Source organism: Nylanderia fulva, unplaced genomic scaffold (assembly GCF_048542155.1).
Source record: "Nylanderia fulva isolate GAGA-0341 unplaced genomic scaffold, ASM4854215v1 Scaffold97, whole genome shotgun sequence".
NCBI lineage: Eukaryota > Metazoa > Arthropoda > Insecta > Hymenoptera > Formicidae > Nylanderia > Nylanderia fulva.
In genome coordinates, this window is record NW_028191101.1 from 49,279 (window position 1) to 57,902 (window position 8,624).

General features: G+C 33.8%; 1 long non-coding RNA gene and 1 pseudogene across 1 annotated transcript; one reads left to right on the top strand and one right to left on the bottom strand.

Annotated features, from left to right (window-relative positions):
- The first annotated feature begins 1,995 nt into the window (after positions 1–1,995).
- LOC146719485 (uncharacterized) lies at positions 1,996–3,354 on the top strand (annotated as a pseudogene).
- A 3,701-nt stretch (positions 3,355–7,055) lies between these two features.
- LOC114946182 (uncharacterized) lies at positions 7,056–8,064 on the bottom strand. Its single transcript, XR_003821996.2, has 4 exons — positions 7,909–8,064; positions 7,623–7,816; positions 7,320–7,531; positions 7,056–7,171 (listed from the first exon to the last, which is right to left on the bottom strand). It is a non-coding gene; the product is annotated as an uncharacterized LOC114946182 (long non-coding RNA).
- Positions 8,065–8,624: the final 560 nt, after the last annotated feature.

The following is an 8,624-nucleotide window of genomic DNA, read 5'->3' on the forward strand; positions in this document are numbered from 1 at the left end:
ATTAAAAATCTCTTGTAGAGATTATTCCAATTTTATATCTTGGCCGTGTCCAAGTAAAAATTTGGTGCCTTGTGCACAGGTATTTAATTCTAACGAAAAAAATTTAGTTTCGTTTAGAATAACGCACTGTCATCCGCGATTTGGCTCTTATTGCCTATCTTATATATGTTAAATTTATATTTATATTACAGAGCCTAGTTAAACTCTTAATTTATACACGCTGGCTTAAAGGCGTTTATTTACCAACATTAATATATATAACAGAGAAAAGTATAGAATCGAAAGGATCTGAATAGCTCAGTTGGAAGAGCAGTCGCCCGGCAAGCGAAAGGTCTCGGGTTCGATTCCCGATTCTGCGACTTTCGGATCTATATTTTTCTCTCGCATTTATTTCTTTAGGGGGAATAGGGGGATACATGGAATTAAAAATCTCTTGTAGAGATTATTCCAATTTTATATCTTGGCCGTGTCCAAGTAAAAATTTGGTGCCTTGTGCACAGGTATTTAATTCTAACGAAAAAAATTTAGTTTCGTTTAGAATAACGCACTGTCATCCGCGATTTGGCTTTTATTGCCTATCTTATATATGTTAAATTTATATTTATATTACAGAGCCTAGTTAAACTCTTAATTTATACACGCTGGCTTAAAGGCGTTTATTTACCAACATTAATATATATAACAGAGAAAAGTATAGAATCGAAAGGATCTGAATAGCTCAGTTGGAAGAGCAGTTGCCCGGCAAGCGAAAGGTCTCGGGTTCGATTCCCGATTCTGCGACTTTCGGATCTATATTTTTCTCTCGCATTTATTTCTTTAGGGGGAATAGGGGGATACATGGAATTAAAAATCTCTTGTAGAGATTATTCCAATTTTATATCTTGGCCGTATCCAAGTAAAAATTTGGTGCCTTGTGCACAGGTATTTAATTCTAACGAAAAAAATTTAGTTTCGTTTAGAATAACGCACTGTCATCCGCGATTTGGCTCTTATTGCCTATCTTATATATGTTAAATTTATATTTATATTACAGAGCCTAGTTAAACTCTTAATTTATACACGCTGGCTTAAAGGCGTTTATTTACCAACATTAATATATATAACAGAGAAAAGTATAGAATCGAAAGGATCTGAATAGCTCAGTTGGAAGAGCAGTCGCCCGGCAAGCGAAAGGTCTCGGGTTTGATTCCCGATTCTGCGACTTTCGGATCTATATTTTTCTCTCGCATTTATTTCTTTAGGGGGAATAGGGGGATACATGGAATTAAAAATCTCTTGTAGAGATTATTCCAATTTTATATCTTGGCCGTGTCCAAGTAAAAATTTGGTGCCTTGTGCACAGGTATTTAATTCTAACGAAAAAATTTAGTTTCGTTTAGAATAACGCACTGTCATCCGCGATTTGGCTCTTATTGCCTATCTTATATATGTTAAATTTATATTTATATTACAGAGCCTAGTTAAACTCTTAATTTATACACGCTGGCTTAAAGGCGTTTATTTACCAACATTAATATATATAACAGAGAAAAGTATAGAATCGAAAGGATCTGAATAGCTCAGTTGGAAGAGCAGGACACCCGGCAAGCGAAAGGTCTTGGGTTCGATTCCCGATTCTGCGACTTTCGGATCTATATTTTTCTCTCGCATTTATTTCTTTAGGGGGAATAGGGGGATACATGGAATTAAAAATCTCTTGTAGAGATTATTCCAATTTTATATCTTGGCCGTGTCCAAGTAAAAATTTGGTGCCTTGTGCACAGGTATTTAATTCTAACGAAAAGATTTAGTTTCGTTTAGAATAACGCACTGTCATCCGCGATTTGGCTCTTATTGCCTATCTTATATATGTTAAATTTATATTTATATTACAGAGCCTAGTTAAACTCTTAATTTAAAATTGCTGTTTTATGTGATCAGTGTCCGCCACAGAAAATTCCTTCGTGCGCTTTTATAAATCACTCTTACGAAATTAATAGACGTTTTATATTTACGATGAGAGTTCTTGGTTTAAGATTAAAAGGTGCTCAAAAGTTTTGTGGACTCATGGACATGCCGAAGTTTTTCTATTACACCACCTATGATATCATTATCAAGCACATTCATTCGTGCGTCAAAACTGTTCGTGATGTGCTTTTTGAAAATGCTGTTAAAGAAGAAATGGAGCAAACCGTTGGACAAGATAATACAAAACTAACTATTTCAGGGGACGGAACGTGGAAAAAGCGAGGTTTCACATCTCTGTTTGGTGTCTCTTCTATAATTGGTTATCATAGCGGTAAAGTGCTCGATGTCGTGGTAAAAAGTGCTTATTGTAAAATGTGCGAATTTTGGGATAAAAAACAAGATACTTTTGAATATGAAGAATGGCTCGAAAATCATAAAGCCAAATGCAGGTCGAATCACGTGGGATCATCCGGTAAAATGGAGGTCGAGGCGATTGTTGAAATGTTTAAGCGTTCTGAAACTCTGCACGGTGTCAAGTACGAGAACTACATTGGAGACGGTGATTCAAAAACATACTCCAGTATTTTAAATGCCGCGCCTTATGAAGACATTACTGTAAATAAAAAAGAATGCATCGGTCACGTCCAAAAAAGAATGGGCACATGATTACGTGAGTGTAAAAATAAAAATAAAGGGCTCGGCGGCAAAGGCAAACTAACCGGTAAAATGATCGATAAGTTAACGGATTACTATGGTCTAGCTATACGTAGAAATTATGACTCAGCAGAGAATATGAAAACAGCTATTTGGGCTACATATAATCACTACAGTTCAACAAACGAAAATCCGAAACATGACCTCTGCCCGGCGGGAGCGGAATCGTGGTGCGAATGGCAGCGCGCGTACGCAGAGTTACCAAACAATCAGAAGCAATAAATAAAAAGTTTTATACACACCTACGATGCTTTGCCGACTGATGTTTTAACGGCTATCGAGCCAATTTACAAGGACTTGAGTAAACAAGAGTTATTAGATCGATGTGTTGGTGGATTTACGCAAAATAACAACGAAAGTTATAATCAACTAATTTGGAAAATCAGTCCAAAAATTCTTCCAGGCGGCTTAATACCAATCGAAATAGCTGCATATGTGTCAGCTTGTGTTTTTAATGAAGGCTCAAAAGCTTTGTTACAAATAATGCAAGCGATGGGAGTTTCTACTGGCCCAAATGCCCATGCATTCGTGGCAGACAAAGACGAGGGACGCGTCGCTATTGCCGAGCGCCACGCGCAAGAAAATACACAAGAGGCCAGAAAGCATTGTAGACAAAAGAAAATTGATGCTTTGGAGGTGGCTTCGGCAGCAGAAGGCTTACTTTATGAGCCTGGAATCGATGATTCTGTGTAAGTTAAAAAAATTAAATTATACTCTACTGATAACTAGACCGCAAACTTTAAACGCGTTTTTCTCGAAATTACATTTTTCTAAAAAGTCCCGTGCGGTGTCCACAATATCTCGAGAACCGTTAAAGCAATCGACCTAAACCTTTTTCGTACTTATTCTGTGTATCTAGGGCTTGTTCGTGAACAAAGGGTTTTTTTTAATGAAAACCTTTTTTTATTGAAGAAAAACGAAAAATTACGTTTTTCGTTAAAACGGCCGCCATTTTGTCGAAAATTATTTTTTCAAAAATTCCTTCGTTTACGAACAAGATATATTCATATACTAACAGAATCTTTTTGGTTTTTTGATTTCAGATAATCCAGATTCGAGCAGCAGTGGACACCGCAAAACCAGTTTTTTGAAAGGGCCTTCAAGAGGATGGCCGTATCTTTTTTAATTATTAATATTTTTTATTTAAAAAATTATGTTACATTCATAAAAATATATTCTCTCACATAGACCAACCCAATTTGAAACAAGACTTATAGTTAATGCAAAAAAATTCTCAAAAATCACCTATTTTTCGGCTTCCTGACTAGAGATAACCCCTTAGAGAGATAACATCACAAGCGATACACTCTCAGCTAAGGTAATTCGGCTCGTGATTCTGCAAACAGATAAAACAATGTAAGTCAAATACAAGAATGTAGATATTTCTATTAAATATAATAATATAAAAATAAGTAAAGATTTCACTCTATCAGAGTTCTCGGTTTCTAAAAGATATTTTATCTCAATGAAACAAAGTTCCTATTTGGCAATTTTACAATATTAGTTAAATCATAGTTTATTTTACATTCAATTTTACTCGAGTCCCTATTATTTACATATATTATTGTGTCATCCGCAAATAATTTACATGAACAATATCTTAACTATTTACAATATCATTTATATACGAAATAAATAACAGTGATCCTAGCACGGATCCCTGAGGAACTCCGTGAATTGTATTTTTTATCATCGATATAGTACTTCCTAGCTTAACTTGTTGTTTTCTATTAGTTAGATACGTTACAAACCATTTATACGCTGTACCTGCCACTCCATATTTATCTAACTTTCTTAATAACAATTTTTTATTAACTGTTTCAAACGCTCTTTTAAAATCTAAAAATACCACTTCTATCATTTCGCTATTATCCATATTTTCTCTCTATTCGATAAATGTGCTTTGTAATGTCGTTTTGCATAAGAATTTTTCCCTAAAGCCTGATTTCTATATTTTATTTATATTTTTTGCATTTATATATACATATATATATATATATATTTGAATTATTTTTCTTTTTTTTAAACATATTAAATAGTTGATACTAAACCGTACATGATGAACTGAAGTGCGACGTAAGCGCACAGCTTGCAACGTTGTCAAATATAATTCCTTAAAAGTCGCCATTAAAAACATTTACGTTTCGACCCCAACTTAGATCCTCTTCAGACTTTAACGCAAATATAATGCAACAAAAATATTAATTGTAACTTCGCATTTATAATCCTCTTATTAGTATTTATCCAACTCTTGAGAAAATCCGTGTAGAACGTTCCAAATTGGATAAAAATATTTCGGAAAAAGGAAGTACCCATTTTTATAACGTCGAAGCTCCATTAGAAAGGGGGCAAATGGATATCCTTAGTCCTCTTCGGTTGACTAAGTCAGGGAATAAGTATCTTCTTGTAATGGTGGATTGTTTCACAAAATGGGTGGAAGATTTCCCTGTCAAAAATATTAGAGCCAAGACTGTGGCTGAAATTTTTGTGAGTCAGTTTCTTTCAAGGCATGGAGTGCCTATTGAAATTCACACAGATCAAGGAAAGAATTTCGAGTCTCAGTTATTTGGAGAATTAATGCGACTTCTTGAAATCAAAAAGACAAGGACTACTGCTCTTCATCCTCAATCAGATGGCCAGGTGGAACTTCAACATCAGACAATTATCAATTACTTGGCGAAATACATTTCTGAAAATCAAAAACATTGGGATGAATAGATTCCTATGTTTCTCTTGGCATATAGATCGTTAAAACATGAGACTACAAGAGTGACTCCTGCCGAGTAGAATTCGCTCGAGAACTTAGGCTACCAGTAAACTTGTTACAAGAAAGTTCTAAATTTGATACAAAGAAATTGCCTTCAGAGAATTTTGTGGATAATTTAAAGGAAAAATTAGAAGAAATTCGTTTTTGTGTTAGGGAACGTATAGCTTTAAAGTCTTCGCAAATGAAAGCCAGATATGATAGAAAAGTTAGAACAATTCATTTCGAGGAGAGAGTCTGGCTATATAATCCCAAGAGAAGTAAAAGAAAGGCCCAGAAATTGCAGAATAATTGCATGTTTTAGGAATAATTTGCGTGACTAATGTTTGACTCACTGAATACTAGTGTGGCAAAGATATCATACTACCACCACTGGCTAAATATCTGAAATATTAAAAATTATTATAAACCTCAGTTGCTATAACTACATAGGTATAAGAGATAAATTAACTTACCACATTACCTTAAACATATTATTAATCGCTGTTCTGTCTCTATTAGCTTACGAACAACATATTGCCGGGTTATTCTAGGTGCAATTATTTGCAATAACTCTTCGCATTGAGTAACGATCATCCTAATGCATTTTCTTTTTTCCTTTGTGTATCTGTAGTACTAGAATGTATTGATTATTTATTATATCTCTTTAAAGTATGTATATCAATAATTTTTTGCCCGATCTCATTATTTTTAAAATAATCTTTGTTTTCACTATCTGATGTTAAAATAATATCATTAGTAAATGTATTGAATTCAATCTTGCATTTATCTAAAATACAAATATAAATTAATGAAATAAAAGTAAAAAGGATCCCGCCCGGTTCTTCTGGAAAATGGGGTCCCGGTCAAATTGGCTCAACTTTTGATATGATGTAGATTTTGACTCACTGATTAAAAGTCTCAATGGTCATCAGGCCAAATAATGAATAGTTTTGGAGTTACAGCGGCTTTAATATCCAAAATTGACGCCGGACGACATTCGGCGGTATAACGCGATGGTAGGCACTTGATATTTTGTGTGTTTCATCCTTCTCAGAGTCTTCATTCATACTTTTATGTGTTGCACACTTACACACCTATATACAGGAATATACATACACGCGCATACACACACACACGCGCGCGCGCGCGCGCACTGTTTGGGTAGAGACAAGATTAGAGGACGATATGTATTCGTGTATATAGGTGTGTAAGTGTGCAACACATAAAAGTATGAATGAAGACTCTGAGAAGGATGAAATACACAAAATATCAAGTGCCTACCATCGCGTTATACCGCCGGACGACGGATGTCGTCCGGCGTCAATTTTGGATATTAAAGCCGCTGTAATTCCAAAACTATTCATTATTTGGCCTGATGACCATTGAGACTTTTAATCAGTGAGTCAAAATCTACATCATATCAAAAATTGGGCCAATTTGACCGGGACCCCATTTTCCAGAAGAACCGGGCGGGGTCCTTTATAAAATAGAAGTAAAAATGAAAAATATCTTCAGTAAATAATGTATTAAAAATGATATATATCTTTTACAAAAAATTAAGATAACATGTTTTTTTTAAATTTATTTTACAGATCAATATAGTGGACATAATATTATTATTAATATGATTAATAATAAATACCTTGTGAATCAATATTTTTTTGTCGCTCTCATCACTTATAAGATCTTCATTATTGTTTGTGGGGTCTAATGTATCTAAATTTTCATTTGTAGATACTATGTCAAATGTAAGTTCACGCTTTTCTGAAATAAATAGAAGTTAATAAAATAAAAATAAAAACAAGAAGCAATAAGAATGAAACATTAATATTAGAAAATATTCAATAATTATATTGCAAAAAATTCAGAGGTCACATTAAATTAGGTTAATAATAGTTAATTGTAGATGTACCTTCAATCTCTAAATCTGTCATATTTGATGTAAATAATACTGGTGCATTTTCCATTAGATGTAGTGCTATATTAAATACATCAAGATCAATTTTTGCTTCAGTTTCTTCTGGTCCTCCACCAGTTGCTAAACGCGATTGTTTTTCTTTAGTTAATACATCTCTCTGCGACTGCTTTAGATTTGGCCACAATTTTTTCAATTGTTGAAGTTCTCTATAATCAAAATATTGTGTAATATAATAAAGCGTATATTATTACCTGCTATATTAGGCCCTTCGCATAATCAAAAATATAAAGTTCTTACTTCTTGAGAGATTAGTGCCGATTGATTGTATTCTTTACATACTTCACTCCATGCAAGGTCTTTATCTTTTAATGTTGTGCCGTCGCTTTTTTTTTATTTCTATTACATGTTTTTCTAGTATTTGTAAGAATAATTTCCTTTCCATCAATAAATAGTGTTTGTTTTTGCTTGTAGGCTTCTCTTTGCAAGACATTCTGTAAAAAATATATATTTAATATCTACTAAAGTTTAATTTTACTCAATAAGATTCAAATATCGTCGTTCATTAATTACAAATATTTCAAACCTGTATATTTCTCGATGATTTTTTTCAATGAAGATTGAAAATTGAAGCGATGAAACACATCCGTACGAACGCAAGATAACAGCACACAAGAATACGTATATTGCATGTCTGCATGTATCATATGTGTTTCCGATGCAATGTTTCTATTGGAGGAAATGCTATGTTCCTATTGGAGAAATAATAGTAATATTACGAAAATAGCTGATTCGCGCGCGCGAAAATAAGCACAGGCTTAAGTATGTCTTCATCAAGTCAGTCTCAAATTAATTAAATAAGATTTACTTGAGTGTTAACTTCTTCACGAAGATTGTCTTATTTCACGACTATGAAATCTATGACGATTATGAAATCTATTAATCTTAAGACAATCTAGATTGAATAAAATAGACTTGATCATAATCATCTTATGTGTTAATTTGAGACTCGACTATGAATACGGGCCTTTGTCCCAACATTCCCAACCAGTCCAACCTCTTTTGACGACATCTTCGACAATCTCAGTTTGGGAAGAATTTGATATCACAATAAGCCACCTTCAAGGAATGCACAATCCCTCTACTGCAGCAATTATAGAGTTAGACAAATATTTGGCCGAACTCCACATTACCAGGACAAACGATCCTCTAATTTGGTGGGAAGCAAGAAAAAATCTATACCCAAATTTATATAAAATAATGCTCAAAAGGCTCTGCATCCCTGCAACTTCGGTCCCATGT